The 18,506-nt window shown below is 34.9% G+C and overlaps 2 long non-coding RNA genes across 2 annotated transcripts; both read right to left on the reverse strand.

Annotated features, from left to right (window-relative positions):
- Nucleotides 1-1,030: 1,030 nt before the first annotated feature.
- Nucleotides 1,031-9,717, reverse strand: LOC141378762 (uncharacterized). Its single transcript, XR_012394091.1, has 5 exons — nt 9,646-9,717; nt 6,644-6,784; nt 5,780-5,968; nt 2,218-2,294; nt 1,031-2,125 (listed from the first exon to the last, which is right to left on the reverse strand). It is a non-coding gene; the product is annotated as an uncharacterized lncRNA (long non-coding RNA).
- A 207-nt stretch (nt 9,718-9,924) lies between these two features.
- Nucleotides 9,925-17,515, reverse strand: LOC137488326 (uncharacterized). Its single transcript, XR_011007347.2, has 3 exons — nt 17,183-17,515; nt 11,541-11,612; nt 9,925-11,446 (listed from the first exon to the last, which is right to left on the reverse strand). It is a non-coding gene; the product is annotated as an uncharacterized lncRNA (long non-coding RNA).
- Between the last annotated feature and the right edge of the window lie 991 nt (nt 17,516-18,506).

Consider the following 18,506-nt stretch of genomic DNA (forward strand, 5'->3'; position numbering starts at 1 on the left):
TCAACACTGCAAAGTTTCTGCAAAAATATTTATTTGGACAACTTTAAAGGCAGTTTTCTCACAATTTAGATTTAGATTTGTTTTTTTTTAAAACCTTCAGATATTCAGAATAGTTGTATCTTGCTAAAGATTATTGTACCCTGACAAAAAATACACCAATGGAAAGTCTATTTATTCAGCTTTCAGATGATATACAAATACAAATACCTAAAAACTTATGGTAAAGGTTCACATATGTAAACATCCTATAAATATAATTTCTTAGGTACAAAACTTCCACTTCAAAAATTAGGAAAATTAAAAAATTGGCGAGGCAGTGGCGCAGTAGGTAGTGCTGTCGCCTCACAGCAAGAAGGTCGTTGGGTCGCTGGTTCGAACCTCAGCTCAGTTGGTGTTTCTGTGTGGAGTTTGCATGTTCTCCCTGCCTTCGCGTGGGTTTCCTCCAGGTGCCCCGGTTTCCCCCACAGTCCAAAGACATGCGGTACAGGTGAATTGGGTAGACTAAATTGTCCGTAGTGTATGAGTGTGTATGTATTTGTGGATGTTTCCCAGAGATGGGTTGCAGCTGGAAGGGCATCCACAGTGTAAAAACTTGCTGTATAAGTTGGCGGTTTATTCCGCTGTGGTGACCCCGGATTAATAAAGTGACTAAGCTGACAAGAAAATGAATGAATGAATAAATGTGCCTGAAAAAAACATGTGCCATATATAAAAAAAACATTTTGGTTCCCCACAAAACCTTGTAATAAAAGTTAATAGTTCTTCAAAGAATCATTTTTTTTTGTGTGAAGAATATATCAATGATCTAAAGAACCTTCTTTCCCATATAAATAACTTTGGATGAATAAGGTTTTATGCATGGTCCCTGGCCAGAAAATGATCTTTGTTTTATAAGAGAGAAGTATAAAATGTTGCTATTGTGACTGGCCTAAAGAAATTTTCAGAGTAACAAATAATAGACATCCCAACCCAGTCACTATAATGTTAAATGGCTAAAAGAAATAAACCAAAACAAGTTCCTCTTTCATCTAGGCATCCTCTAGTACAGGGGTGTCAAACTCAAACCGCAGCCCTGCACAGTTTAGTTTCAACCCTCCTCCAACACTATTACCTGTAGCTTTCAAACAAGCCGTACCTAATCAGTTTGATCAGGTGTGTTTAATTAGGGTTGGAACTAAACTGTGCAGAGCTGAGGCCCCCTAGAAACTGAGTTTGACACCTGTGCTCTAGTATGTATGCCTTTCTGATTAGCATGAACAGTGTCGTTCACAGCGGAAACACTGCAAAAGACTTAGAAACAGAAAGAGAAGCAACACCACAATCCAAAACTGCAACACTCCCACAGAATTAACTAATTCAGCCACCTTATTTGCTTGTGTCTTCAATTCCCCTCTCAAATGCAATCCATACAGAATTCCTGTTCCCCCAACAAGGATTGTCATGGCTCCTACAGTTCCTAGCAATCCTAATGCTGATGCAAATCCCATTGACCCCAATGCTGCAGCAAGTGCTCCTCCGATTGCTCCTGCTCCTCCAAATGGTGCGAATAAATTGTTTACTGGGTCTGTAATTCCTTGTATTGCTTTTTTTACGTTGTCTGCTATCCCCTTTATTTTATCCATGAGTGGCTTCATTTTATCACTCAGCCAGTTTGCAAATTGTATTAGCTTTCCTACTGCTGCTAGACAGATTGCTCCTATACCCATAATTTTCAGTTCATTCCAATGATCCATTAGCAACTTTACAAAGCCAATGAGCCTTTGTAATAGTCCTTTTGCTAGTGCCACTATTGCAGCTCCTGCCAGTGCTCCAACTATTGCTGATCCTGTTATTGAGTAAGCTGCTACCAATGATCGCAACATCGCCGCTGCAGTTCCTGCAATGCTTCCGACTACTGCTATTACTAATGTTGCTGCTGGTTTTGATCTTTCTTCTTCGTTCCACTGCAAATGTGAAACTCCCAATCCAGCTGCCGCTCCTGCTGCTGCTCCTACGATTGCTTCTACAACCTTTGAAATTATTGCATAACCTGTTATAACTATTATAACTACAGCAACAGTTAGTACTGCTGTTAGACCTGAGTGAAAATTTGCCCATAGTTTTCCAGATGCTGTTTTTGCCTGTGCTAAAACAAAAATCAGTCAAAAATGAAATTACTAATACAAACACTCTCAGTGGAATCAATTGATGATATCCTATTATAATTTTCTTTCTTACCATTGTTGTCCATCTTGTGTTGATTTTAATCAGGTTTGCAGATTCTCGCCCCTTCTTCTTTAAAGCCACATATGCTTCTGTGAAGAGAATGTCACAAAAGTGTGGCTGATGAAGGAAATATGATATAGGAAATAATGCCTTTGTTTTAGGCATTAGTAGTTTAATCTTGTTTAAATCACATACATAAACTTATGTTTGGTGACGCAGTGGTGCAGTGGGTAGCACATTCGCCTCACAGCAAGAAGGTCGCTAGGTCGATCTTCAGCTCAGTTGGTGTTTCTGTGTGGAGTTTGCATGTTCTCCCTGCATTCGCGTGGGTTTCCTCCGGGTGCTCCGGTTTCCCCCACAGTCCAAAGACATGTGGTACAGGTGAATTGGGTAGGCTAAATTGTCCATAGTGTATGAGTGTGTGTGTGGATGTTTCCCAGAGATGGGTTGCGGCTGGAAGGGCATCCGCTGCATAAAAACTTGCTGGATAAGTTGGCGGTTCATTCCGCTGTGGCGACCCCGGATTAATAAAGGGACTAAGCCGACAAGAAAATGAATTAATGAATATATATATATGTTTATATATATATATATATATATATATATATATATATATATATATATATATATATATATATATATATATATATATATATATATATATATATATATATATATATATGTATATATATATATATATGTGTATATATATAAACATATATATATATATATATATATATATATATATATATATATATATATATATATATATGTGTATATATATAAACATATATATATATATATATATATGTATATATATATATATATATATATATATATATATATATATATATATATATATATATATATATATATATGTGTATGTTTATATATATATATATATATATATATATATATATATGTGTATGTTTATATATATATATGTATGTTTATATATATATATATATATGTATATATATATATATGTATGTTTATATATATATATATATATGTATATATATATATATATATATATATATATATATATATATATATATATATATATATATATATATATATATATATATATATATATATGTGTGTATGTTTATATATATATGTATGTTTATATATATATATATATATATATATATATATATAAAAACATATATATATATATATATATATATATATATATATATATATATATATATATATATATATATATATATATATAAACATATATATATATATATATATATATATATATATAAACATATATATAAACATGGATGGATTTGAGTAAAATGTTAATATTTGTTTTATTCTATAAAAGTCTGAGAACATTAATTCACAATTTCCAATACAAATATTGTCATTTAGAGATTTTTTGCTTTATTTGTTTTGATTTCATTTAATGTGTCTAAAAGTCAGATTTGTTTCACAAAATGCTTAAATCCTAAAACACGTAAAAGTTTAAGTTCCTGGTTAGATAAAGTCTTTTGCATTTGTGTGGAAAACCGCCACCTTCTTCTTCCTTGTTACATTTTTTCTTTTGTTTCCTTTGTCAGAAAGCATTTAACCTCTTAAATGTCACCTCAGTTTTGAGATCACATGTTAAAATTACATATGATATGCATAGTCAAGAAAAGTTCCGGTTTAAACAATTGTACTGAAAAAACATTCCATGTGTTTTATATGAATAAACATGTTGGTTTATTCATTGATTTCCTTTAACACTTGTGCATTGTTCACAAATTTACCACCCTTTTAAGTTATGGATGAAAACATGGACTGAATTAAACTTATGTATAAACTTTTTTTTAATTGTGGATTGGATGTTTTTTTTTTTTACCTTTTATCACAGTGTTGGACATGTGAATGATTAGTAACAACATTGGCTTTGACACATTGTTAGATTTTCTTTTTTTTCTCCTTAATTAACTGTTGGTGGCTCTTTATGCCCCATTGACTTCTGCCATAACCACATTTGATGGTGCATGAATACAGTCTTTGTTTTTGTTTACTCTATGTAGTTTTGAGAGCTGAGATACATATTTTGATTTTCTCAGACGCATCAAGGTAAATGTGTAAAGGTCACTTATACACACTTAGATACACATACACACATTATAATTTGCTGATATACTCCATATAAGAATCCAGAAACAATTTATTTATTTATTTTATTTATTTTATTATTATTTTTTTTTTGGCACAGGCCTATCTAAAAGGTTAATGGTACCAACTGATTTCCCAACAGGGAAAACCACCAACAATCAAAAATGCATGATTACATGCTGTCATGGTTTTGTAATAAAAAAAAATTGATTATAATGGAAGTCAATGGGGCAAAAATAGGCACCAGCAGTAAATTAGGGAGAAAAAAAAATGAAAACCAATCAAAAAGGTAATGTTGTTTCACATGTCCAAGACTTTAATAAAAGGTAAAAATAAACCAGTCCACAATTAATTTCTATATAATTTCTTTATAATTCGTCATTTTGTGTGCTTTTTCACGAAATCAGTGACATTACACGTGAATTTGGCAATTCTAGAGTTTAAATCCTGTAATATTTCAAACAATTCAGTAGTTTTGATCAGGAGTGAGGTCGATTATTTTTTTTTATTCAAAGCATTTTCTCAAAATATGTGTCAAAATAAGATTTGTCACCAAAAATCATTCTGCTAGCCAAAACATGGAAAAGTTTTGGCCAAATGAAAACCTCCCCTGACCAACTTATTAAAAACAAGTGTAATATTCTATTATTTTCTATTTTTCTAATAGTAACAGGGTTGCAGAAAATACTCCATGACCAAAAAGCAAAGCAATTTATGTGGGCCACAAACTGCGGGTCATTAAAAAATAATAATGATAATTTGAATAAATGTCTTAAAATAACGCTGCAATATCATAACGGCCCCAATACCCAGTTCACATGGACATTAAAACATGTATAATTGTTGATTAATGTAAATGCCATTTTAAACCTGAACTCAGAAAAAAAGTAAAAAACTTTAGTTGGTCCAAAGAATGTAATGTTTAAATTAAACAATTCACTTATGTTCGTCTATTAAAACCAAAGGATTTAAAATAGAAATAGAATAAAAAATAGGAAAAGTAAGTTTTCAATTTTAAACGGCTCTCTCAATTAAAATTAATGAAAGGGAGTTGTGATGCTTCTATAGTACCACATTTTGGTCAATAAATGGATCTATTTAGTTGTCAAACTTAAATAACTAAATAGATTCAAGGTAAATTATGAATGTTAAGGGACTTAGCTGAAAAGAAAACGAATGAATGAATAAATGTTGAACTAAACAACATTACATTACCTTTATGTAACTAAGTTCACTAAAAATATATAGTTTTAAGGTAACCTGTTGACATAAAAAAGCCAACATTTAATTAAAGCCAACAAATGGTTTTTTTGAATATGCAATTGTTTGAGTAAACGGTTGAATTCTCCATTTATGGTATAGACTGTATAAATATACAGTATAGCATGAAACATGCATCTTTTATTACACTATATACTTAACCCTAAACATAATAGTAAAAAAATTTACAAACCTGAAGTATATCAGGACTCCAAACAGGCAAATGAAAGCAGACTGCAGAATACAATTCTATTATTGCGTCTTGGACTCTTGAATGAGCTGAGCAATGCTGCTCAAACACTCCACACTTAAATGCGTGTGCCTTGAAGATTCCAGCCAATCCAAATGAGATTTTGAACATTTCATCCAATCCAAATGAGGTCTTGATAAAAAATAAAAAATAAAAAAAACTATGTGGAATATGTGGAAAGGAAGAAAAGAAGAAAAAAGGAAGAAGGAAAGAGGGAAAACATTCAGTCATGCAAATTTTGTATGCAAATTTTATTTGAGCTACTATTAGCTATTATGTATATGATATATTACTTAATTTAATAATGTTTATTCTCTATATTTTATAGTGAAACTAAAAATAATTGTTGGCTAAAATAAAAAGACAAATCATTAGCATGATAGGCCTTTATCTTCAATATATCCCTCCTCTCTATCGTTTACTATTGTGGCGGAAGTGTAACATTCATAGAAGTGATGGACAGACCTGTCAATTGTCCATCAGTTGCAACCTACAAAGTTTACATCATCGCTCAAAGAAAGAAAAAGAAAAATATGTGAACAAACTGCAAGTTTAAAATACTTAAAAGAATAGTACACACACACACACACACACACACACACACACACACACACACACACACACACACACACACACACAAAAAAACTGCCGATAATTTGTTTATCTTCAGTCCATTGAGGTGAGTGAATCCAGATTTCTTGGGTGATTTGTGGTGATTCAAGTCAACTTTGAGGTTGTAACGACGTGGTGGAGTGATAGATACAACTTTTTATTTATTTATTTTTTTGGCTTCTGTTTTTGTCTTACCTGCTTTCTGGAACCCTTCTTTACCAGACTCGAACCCTGTCGTTGTGGTCATCTCCTTTCTACATCTCAAGTCCATCACTGTACATGTTGAGTGAACTGGACAAACTGGTAACAGCTGGAAAGCCGTCCATATGGAGTGAGCTGTAAGTGCAGAAAGGAACGGCCTCATACCACCCTCTAGCATTCATTTAAAAAATGAAATGCAGCCATTTATACTTCTGGCTACATTATTCACAATCTCCAAAAAAACATAAGATATGATAGAAAAAGATGTTTTATATACATATATATACATTTATTCATTCATTCATTCATTTTCTTGTTGGCTTAGTCCCTTCATTATTATCCGAGGTCGCCACAGCGTAATGAACCGCCAACTTATCCAGCAAGTTTTTACGCAGCGGATGCCCTTCCAGCCGCAACCCATCTCTGGGAAACATCCACACACACATTCACACACACACTCACACACACACTCATACACACACTCATACACTACAGACAATTTAGTCTAACCAATTCACCTGTACCGCATGTCTTTGGACTGTGGGGGAAACCCGCGCTCCCGGAGGAAACCCACGCTAAGGCAGGGAGAACATGCAAACTCCGCACAGAAACGCCAACTAAGCCTTCTTGCTGTGAGGCAACAGCACTCCCTACTGCGCCACTGCCTCGCCATATATATATATATATATATATATATATATATATATATATATATGCACATACATACATACATATATATATATATATATATATATATATATATATATATATATATATATATATATATATATATATATATATATACACACACACACACACATACATACATATATACATATACATACATACATACATATATATATATATATATATATATATATATATATATATATATATATATATATATATATATATAACAGTTCTGTCTGGTTCTCAAATCTGATTGGCTGATAGCCGTGCGATATTCTGCAATATCAGAACTCCTACAGTCTCTTTACCCTTTGTGTATTACTCCGCCCACATACATGCAGCCAGCAAAAACAGACACTACAGATCTAAAATTTAAAAAATGCTTGCTCAGCTGTTTTAACTGTCAGCTTATGATTTGAATCCAATGTGGAAGAAAGTAATTCCACATACAAAAGGGTTTTTGAAACTGTCCTTGTTTAATTTTGTTTTTATATACACAATTATGCAATCAAACTGTTGTATAAACACAATATCACACTCGTAGCAGTGTGATATGGCTGTATATCGGCACTGGTGGGAGCACTAAGACACTCGGCCTGCGGCCTCGTCATATATATGTGTGTGTGTGTGTGTGTGTGTATTTATTTATTTGTTTACAGTTCTAGAAATGTATCGGGGGCCCTCAGATTTCCTGGGGTCCTAAGCTGCCACTTTCCTTGCTTATTGGTTAAATCAGCCCCTGGTTATAGTAACTGTTAGGATGGATAATTAATTTTGTATATTAGTAAATCTTTTTGGCAATAATTATTCGTTCCAGGCATAGAAATGTCTAACTCTATTTCAGTTTTGATGAGAAAATTTTAAGAAGCTTTTTTTTGTTAATTAGGAGTGATTTTAATGATGCCCCAGATGACTTCATAGATTGTTTCCCTGTTTATTCTTTATCATCTTCAAAGTTATGCATATTTGAAGATTTTAAAATTTTTGTGATAAATGTTCCAATTGGAGTAATTCATCTAGATCAGAGATGCCCAAAGTAGGGTCCTCGAGCCAAAGTTGGTCCATTGTAACCTTTGATTTGTCCCACTATCCCATCTGAGAAGAGAGTAAGGATGAAGAGGGTTGGGCGAATTCATTTAAAAGAGATTGTCATTTTTAATTTAGTTACCTGTTTTTTTTATTGCTGAGCTACAAAATAAATCTGATTTTGGAATGAATTTTGTTTGAAAATGAAAATCGGTTGACATCAGTACCCAATGTCAGTTGACGTCAATGTCCAATGTCCAACCTAAAATCAACCAAAACTCTATGTCTAATCATGTTACACCTTGACATTGTGTGGACATTACCACGATAACATCTATTGGACGTTGGATTTTGGTCACGTTTCAACACAACCTAAAATCAACCAAATATCATCATAATTTGATTATTGGATGCCAAAAATATGTTGTCCTAAGACGCTGACTAGACTTCAAATTTTGGTCACCCGATGTCATGACCTAAATCTAACCTAATATTAACAACTTATGATGTTGTGTGCCTGCTGGGTTCTGTCATAAATGAAATTGCTTTTGTTTTTACTGTAACGTAAAAAGTCCATTATAAAATGTTAAATTATGCTGTATTAGTTAGCAATGTTTTCTAGTTTTTTTTTTTTTTTTTTTTTTTTTTTAAATATTCTTAAGTAAATTTGTAAATTACCCATGGAAAATATATTTAACTTTGGCCCACTAGCCTTGATCAAGTTTGGTTTTTGAACCTTCATAAGAAAAAGTTTGGACACCCCTGATTTAAGGTAGATCATTACAATCTAGGATTGACTAATGATTGATCAATCCTGGACGTGTTCAATATGTAACAGAAGTTTCATATTATGATCCCTGTACACAGCACAAAATGCTTGTTCTGGCTCTCTCTGGATTTAAAATAAAAAATAAGAGTCTACAGGGATATTGGAAATAAATAATAATTTGCTTAGTAATGAAAATTTGATTTAACATGGTAAAGATGTAGCACAACACATTTTTTTTCAGTAATCAAATGATGCATTCTAGAAAATGGGAGCTATATAAGTTAGACAGTCAGCCATTTATTTTAGTAAACAAGTAAAAAGTAATCATTTGAATGAGGAACAGACTGTACCCGCCGATAATTAAAACAGTCCACGCTTCCCAAATACTGATGTCCATCTATTTCATGTATTGAACACGGTGAAAACTAGGATAAACAAACAAACCAAATGTTTCAGACAAATACAAAGAACATCAAAATAAACAAATAATATACAACAATGTCTCGTTTACCGCGTTGGCCTGATAACCAGCAGTAGAATAATAAGGAGCATTTAACAGGTGCCAGCATTGAGATCTCACTATGCTGTCCATACAATCTCTCGCAGGTTAAATAAATCAAAGAGAATCACATGACCTCCAACTCAAGCCAACCAGAAACAAGGAAATTTGTAACATAAACATACACCAATACACATTCAAGTAATGAAATACAAAAACAATAAACAACCAACAATTACAAGCTGACCAATCAGCATCAGCTACACGGACACTTATGACTGTAAACACATCAATGGAAAGTCTATTTATTCAGCTTTCAGATGACACAAATACAAATAATACAAATTTCAAATTAAAAAGACTCTTATGTTACAGTTTCACACAGTAAACATTTTTTATGTATAAGTTATTAGGTACTGAATAAAAAATATTAAAAATAGTATGACATTTTGTACACTTTTGCATGAAAAATGCAAACACTTCCACTTCAATAATTGGGAAACTTAATATGTCTTGTAAATAGACAAGTACGAATAAAAACTTGCCAGAAAAAAAAAAGGAGTGGTGCTTATAAAAAATAAAAATAAAAATAAACATTTTGGTTTCCCACATAATAAAAAGAAAAAAGAAAAAAAAATGTGTTCATAGTGTGAAGAATGTATAAATAATTTAATGAAAATTCTGTCCTATATTAAAAAAAAACAAAAAAAAAAAAAACTTTTAATTAATGAGGAGGTTTCATGGATGTTCCCTGGGCAGTAAATGATCTTCAGTTTTTTGTAGAGAGTAGTACAAAATGTGGCTATTGAGTCTGGCCCAAAGAAATTCATTTCACATTAGTAGCAAATCATAGACCTCACAACAACCCAGTCAGTATAATGTTAAGTAGCTAAAAGAAATAAATCAAAACAAATCCCTCTTTCGAATATTTTTTGAGGCATCATCTAGTATTTATGCCTTTCTGATTAGCTGATTTACCGCAGTAGACTAACAAACAGAAAGAGGAGCAACAGCACAAACAATAATCGTGACACTCCCACATAGTTAACAAGTTCCACTAACTTTTTTACTTGTTCCTGCAGTTGCCCTATGCAATGCAATGCATACAAGATTCCTGATCCCCCCACAAGCATTGATATGATTCCTAACGGTCCTAGAAATCCTAATCCTAATGCTAATCCCATTGATCCCAATGCTGTTGCAAGTAGTCCTCCGATTGCTGCTAGTCCTCCAAATGGTGAGAATAAACGGTTTGCTATGTCTGTAATTCCTCGTATTGCGTCTTTTACTTTGTCTGCTATCCCCTTTATTGTATCGATGAGTGGCTTCATTTTATTTAACAGCCACTTTGCACATTTTCCTAGAAATGCTGCTGCTAATGTACATATTCCTAGTATACCTGCATGTTTCCAACAATCTATTATCCACACTACAATGCGAATAAGCCATTGTAATTGTCCTTTCGCTAGTGCCACTATTGCAGCTCCTGCCAATGCTCCAACAACTGCCGATCCTGTTACTGAGAACGCTGCTACCAATAATCTCAAAATTGCTGCTGCAGTTCCTGCAATGCCTCCTGCTACTGCTATCACTGCTGTTGCTGCACGGGCCGATCTTTCTTCTTCTGTCCACATCAAGTGCGAAACTCCCAATCCAGCTGCCGCTCCTGCTGCTCCTCCTACTATTGCTTCAATAACTTTTGAAAGGACTGAATAACCTATTATAGCTACTGTAACTACAGCAACAGCTAGTACCGCTGATAGACCTGAGTGGAAATTTGTCCATAGTTTCCCAACTTCTTTTTTTGTCTCTGCTAAAAATGAAAGGAATCAAAGTCATGAATAGAAATACATAAAGACTCTCAATAGAATCAATTGATGATATCCAATTTTAATTTTCTTTCTTACCAATGTTATCCATCTTGCGTTGATTTTAATTAGCTTTGCAGATTCTCGTCCTTTTTTAAGCCACTTATGCTCCTGTGAAGAAAATATCACAAAAAAATGTGGATTAAAGTCTCACAAAATTAAGTCTACTGCATTTAAGGCCTTGATATACTTCAAACTGGGTTATTTTTTGTTTTTAGTAGAGAACAAGTTGAAGTTTGAAAAGGTTGAGTGAAGGTATACTGTTTTTCCGAATCTTCCGACAACCCCACATTGCAGGAGGCGAGGTAGTAAGTATGTCCTGCTTATTGACCTTATTCTAAAATGCAGAAGTGCGCCTGTTTTTGCGATTGTCTTAGAACTTCCGTTTCAGTCGCCTATGGGGGAAATGACAAGGAATAATAAACAGCAAAAAACGGTCTAACTACTTGCTCTACAAACAAATTTTTGCATGACTATACAGACCAAGTAGAATAATACAACAAGGAAATATCAGTTTGCAACAACAAACAGCGAAACGAGCAGTTTTTAATGTCTAAAAATGAATGGAAGTGAATGAGACCGGAAGTCTCGTGCCAAAAAGATTCAAATGGCAGCGCCCGCTCGTCTGCGGAGAATAAGGTCAATAGATTGATTTTAGCGGCCACCATTTTAAAAAGAGAGATCAAGGCTGCGGTGGGAAGAAACCCGAAAGTATCGTTGGGAGTTACATAGGAACATTGTGTACCTGGCTGAATATCTTATCTTCGAAGATAAAGTTACACAAATTCATAATTTCACTGCCTTCATAGTGAACCCAAGGTCCGTTCTGAATAAATAGTGAAAATAAAAAGGGATATCAGAGCTCGTTTTCAATTAAGTTAAGGGAAATGTCACTAGTTAGTTAACGTTCTCTTTCCCAAACATACGTTTTAGATGCCTTTTATCAAACTCGAGATAATGAACTGATTCTTTCACTATATTACACTTGTCACGATACTGAATTAAAAGAAAAACTGTCAATTTCCCGCTAACATTTAAGGCACTGTTGATGGCTTTCTTAAAACAGCTATGATTTGCCATTGTGTTCACATGTTCAACAGAAATGCTTGTGATTGGCCGAGAAGGTCATCAGTGCACCCTCCGCTGTTTACCGAGCACAAACACAGACAAGCGATCTGCTTGATGACTCGACTGATTTTCACGGCTGCTTCGCGCTCCAGTCTCCGTGTATCTGTGTTTGCACTGGGCGAAGAGCAGAAAACTGAGGGCAAACACAGATACACAGAGACTGGAGTGCGAAGCAGCCCTGAGGATCAGTCAAGTCATCTGCGCTCAGTGGTGCTTCAATGTTAGTGGAAATAGATGTTTTTAAAACTTCAGTACCGGGACAACACATTACAGACAACTTGAGGATATGCTACAAAGGACTGCATTGTTTTATTGCTCACCGGGTTACAGAGGCTGAAGCAGGAAAGCATCCCCACGGTGTTTAACTGGTGCCATAAACTGAAGCCTAGGCGGACACTTGAGCATATTACTCTTACAGAGACTGTGATGTTGTTTGATGCTGAATTGCTTTTAATTGTTTATATTAAACTTACTGAATAATATTAAAGTGATGTGTAAACCATTTCGGCTTTTAGAAATCTCGGCAACAGCCGGAGGTTTGTAGTGTACAGCATGTTACTGCAATGTTTACAGTGCTGGTCCTATACTTCCGGGTTTCTTCCCACTGCAGCTTCGCTTTGGTTCTTTAAAATGGCGGTCGCGTGGAATAAGCGTATTCGCAAGTAAACCTAAAAACAATGACTGCCGTGAGAGAAAAACAGTTTTGTAAACATCTGGCAAACATCTGTCTTCTTTAGACTGTCACACAGGAACCACCAACATGGTACAGTGCTTAAGAGATCGGTGTAACGATCCCTTACCAGAGGATGTACTGTAGAGGTGTCGCGCACAAAAGTAGAGAGCGTGGGGGAGGGAGGTGGAGATAGCGGGGTGTTAGATTATTTATTTATTTATTTATTTTTTTTTTTTTTGGAGACAGACGTCAAATAGAATAATAGTTTGAACTTTAAAAGACATGACATGTTGTGTGACCCTGTCTGACTCTTTAAAGCTACACAGGCTCATTCTAAAAACGTAGTCCAATGGTCGTTTCTGAAGACTGCGAATTATGTTGCCAGAGGTACGTATGGCTGCATTTCATATTTTAATGAACGCTACACGCCGGTATGACGCCGTTAATTTTTGCGCTCCAGCTGACCGCTTACCTCCATGTAGAGGTCTTTCCAGATGCAACCAGTTTGTTCAGTTAGCTCGTCATGTACATCGGAGTTGACAACGATGACGACGACTGGGTTTGAGTTCAGGAAAGAGCGGTTCCAGAAATCAGGTAAGACAAAAACAGAATCCAAAAAATAAAATAAATAAGTGAAAAACAGGGTGAGAATGTGGGAAAAACCGAAAATGTGGTTAAAATCAGACAAGGGCTTTTCTTTTTCTGGACAGCTTCTATAAATCGTTGGTTGGGTTAAGAGAAGTAAGTGGGTGGGCAAGTCAGTCAATAAAATTGGTTGGGTTTAGGGAAGAAGGAGGGTAGGTCAGTCGATTTGTCAGTTGGCCATTCAGTCAGTCAGGCAGACAGTCAGTCGACAGCGGCCTCTGGTGTGTTTATGCAAGAACAGTGCAGACGTGAACAGCACTCACAGGAGAAATTTGAGATCTGAAAAAACGCAGACAGCGGCCTCTCGTGGATTCGAGAAAACAAAAACTGCAAAAATACATACTACTCGAGACGTAATTCTCGGTCTCTAGAAACGTTCATAGGACTAAGTTTCAGAATGAGCCTGGGTGGCTTTAAAATATTTTGGTGTGGGATTGTACAGGTATGGATATGTCTGTACCAGTTCTGCTACTGGAATCTCCAGTGTATTGACGTTGCTATCATGATGTTGTTGATTTGGTTGTTATTCTCCTGACTTACCTCCAAGGATATGAGATACGAAGCATGTTAAAATGGTGTTTAGAAGCCAAAATGAAATAACTTTGGTGAGCTGGCCAAATCGATATAATGTTCAAAATAATGTCACTTCAGTTCATTCTTTGATTTTGTTTAAAGTGTGCCTTTAATCACCACACTTATGAAACTTTTTTTTTCCATATGTGTTTTTTATTAGACATTCATCCCACTTTTTATAAACTTTGAGAAGTCTTTCTGATGCCAACTGTTTGATACAGCTGTCACCTTTTGGTTTCAGTTTCATTTTAACCCTTGTTTACTCTTCTGTTTTGTTTGTGGCTGGTTTTGCTCCAATGACATCCATTATAATGACAAGTTTTTGACTGCAAAGCCATGACACCATATTGCATTCTTGATTGTCGGTGAAGGTAAAATATGTCATTTTAAGTAGAGTAACTAATCTCTTATATCACTACATTTTCCAAGTAGCTTGCCCAACACTCCTCAACCCACATAAAGTTTAAGTTCTTGATTAGGTAATGTTTCGTGCATTTTTAAGTGCAAAACTGCTGCCTTCTTTTTCCTTGTTGTATTGCTTCCTTTGTTTCTTTTATCAGAAAGTGTTCACACTTATACAGTCACTCCAGTTTTTGTGATCGCACTTGAATTATATATGATATACAATGCTCATATGATATATGATATACGCCTCTCACAAATCTCTCACTTAGATTAATATTTCTATAGGAAGCTTTACAATACTATATTTGTGCATTTACATTAGATTAATCAACACCGAAGCCAAATCTGGAGCTAATCTAACTAAATTAATTACTATAACAGTTCAAAAACTAGTACACCCAAATGTATATGTTAGGGTAAAAATATTAAATAAAAAAAAGAGCAAAATTCAAAATAAACTAAATTTATAAAGTTTTGTTGAAAATTAGTTGTCATAATTTTTCCCAATATCTCACATGAATTATATGTAATATCTGTCTATTTCTATAAATGTTTGGTGACTAAAATGTTATTGTAATAAATATATCTCTTTAATAAATCTGTTTAGTTCAAATGCCCCAAAATACACTCACCGGCCACTTTATTAGTTACACTTGTCCAACTATTTAATAATGCAAATCAGCCAATCACATAGCAGTATCTCAATGCATTTAGGCATGTAGACATGGTCAAGACAATCTGCTGCAGTTAGAATTGAGCATCAGAATGGGGAAGAAAGATAATTTAAGTGACTTTGAACATGGCACGGTTGATGGTGCTGACAGGCTGATATTAGTATTTCAGAAACTGCTGATCTACTGAGATTTTCACGCACAACTATGTCTAGGGTTTACAGAGAATGGTCCGAAAAAGAGAAAATATCCAGTGAGAGGCAGTTCTGTGGGTGCAAATGCCTTGTCGATGCCAGAGGTCAGATGAGAATGGCCAGATTGGTTTGAGCTGATAGAAAGGCAACAGTAACTCAAATAATCAATTGTTACAACCAGGTATGCAGAAGAGTATCTTTGAATGAACAACACTTCAAACCTTGAGGGGGATGGGCTACAGTAGCAGAAGACCACACCGTGTGCCACTCCTGTCAGCTAAGAACAGGAAACTGAAGGCTACAATTCACACAGGCTCACTAAAATTGGACGATAGAAGATTGGAAAAACGTTGCCTGGTCTAAAAAGTTTCGATATTCGGATGGTAGGGTCAGAATTTGGTGTCATTCATTTGGCATCAGTGCTGTTGTGGTGGTGTAATGTTGTATATATTATGTATCGATATTTTCTTAGCACACTTTAGACCCATTTGTATCAATTGAACATCGTGTCAACGCCACAGCCTACCTGAGTATTGTTGTTGACTATGTCAATCGCTTTATGATCACAGTGTACCCATCTTCTGATTTTAGCAGGATAACGCGCCATGTCATAAAGCTCAAATCATCTCAGACTGGTTTCTTGAACATGACAATGCGTTCACTGTACTTAAAATGGCTTCTACAGTCATCAGGTCTCAATCCAATAGAACACCTTTGAGATATGGTGGAACGGGATATTTGCACTAAAATCTCAGTTCTGAGGCAAAAGGTGGTCCAACCCTGTACTAGTAATGTGTACCCAATAAAGGGGCCGGTGAGTGTATATATATATATTACCAACATGCACTGAGAAATGGATAAACAAAAATCATTTTCAATTTGTTTTTTCCTATTTATTTACTTTAATATCAATAGATGATTCAATAAATGAGTTCAATTTTGAAATACTGAGGATGAATCTGAAAGTGGACACACACATTTGTGATATAAATTCAGTATCTGTTAGTCAAATAAAATTTTGGACAAATAAAGAAAAACAAGTATTAAAAATATTCTATTATGTTCTAGCTTTGCATAGTAACAGGGTTGCTGAAAATACTCCATGACCAAGCAATTTATGTGGAGATCAAAGGGCTGGTCGTTAAAAAATAAAAATATTTTGAGCAAATGTCATTAAATTTTGCTGACAACCCCCAATACTCCGCTAACAATAACATTTAAAATGTGAAATGTATTATTGTTGATGAAAGTCCTGAAATGAAGTAACCATAAGCAGTTGCATTCTCCATTCATGATAGACTGAATAAATATATCTCTGTGTAGCATGAAACATCTTTGACAACAGTTCCAACTTAACCTATACGTAAGTCAAAGAAAGTAAGTCTTACATACCTGAAGTGAATCAGAGCTCCAAACAGCAAAGCCAAGTATTCAACAATTGTGTCTCGGACTCTTAAATGAACTGAGAAGTGCTGCACGAACACACTTAAATGTGTGTACCTTGAACATTCCAGCCAATCCAGATGTGAGCTCAAGTCTACTGTTTTTTGGTAAATCACATGACATTTACGTGACATTCTATGTGAAATATGGTATAACAGGTATAATCTCACCAAATTTCGAGATAACCCAATTATGCAAGTTCTGTATGCAATATTTTTGGCTATTATAAGGTATGGGGCGTGTTTCTTAAATTAATAACGGTTATTATCTACATTTTAGTGTGAAATGTAAAGCGTGTAGGTGTTTCTGAGAACTGAGGGTACCAACTGTCAGTTCTGGGAAATACTCACGCACTCTCTCATTCACAGATTACAGTCTGTTTAGTTTATACAATTCATGATGAAGTCAAGATAAGGCAAAACCTCCAAACAATGATCAAATGAAAAGGAAGCGCAAAGTGAAAGTGAGAACAGCACCTGCAGTGAAGAAACTGTGGGACTACAGACTGCTAAAAGACAGCTAAACACAGGGGTTAGCACACACACTAGATACAACAACAACAAACTAGAAAAGTAAAGTTCGTAGACAAACTTTATGGTGGCTTGAGCAGGCCTCATCTGAAAGTTTAAAGTAGCTTCAAAGATTTAGTGAAGTAGTTTTAAGAAATTTGAAACAGTTGGCATAGATAGCTGGCTACATATGTAAGCATGTTTCTAGTATGGATTGACATGTTTCTTGCTAAGTGGTTGATAGGGTGTTCTGAGGGATTGCTGAAGAGTTGCTAGGTGGTTGCTAGGCTGTTCTGAATAGTTGCTAAGGTGTTGTTGGGTGTTCTGAGCTTCGGCTAAGGTGTTACTGGGTGGTTGCTTGGGTGTTCTGAGTGGTTGCTAAGGCGTTGCTAGGGCGTTTTGACTGGTTGTTGTTAAGGTGTTTTATTAGTATGTTGCTGTAGAAGTAGAATGTAGTATGTTTATAGTATGATATTCATTCATTCATTTTCTTTTCGGCTTAGTCCCTTTTATTTATCAGTGGTCGCCACAGCGGAATAAACCGCCAACTTATCCAGCATATGTTTTTATGCCCTTTGACGCATATGTTTTACGCATTTCCAGCTGCAACCCATCACTGGGAAACATCCATACACACTCACTCACACACATACACTACGGACAATTTAGCCTTCCCAATTCAAATGTGCCACATGTTTTTTTGGACTTGTGGGGGAAACAGGAGCAACCAGTAGGAAACCCATGCGAACACGGGGAGAACATGC

This window comes from Danio rerio, chromosome 18, assembly GCF_049306965.1.
Source record: "Danio rerio strain Tuebingen ecotype United States chromosome 18, GRCz12tu, whole genome shotgun sequence".
Classification (NCBI taxonomy): Eukaryota; Metazoa; Chordata; class Actinopteri; order Cypriniformes; family Danionidae; genus Danio; species Danio rerio.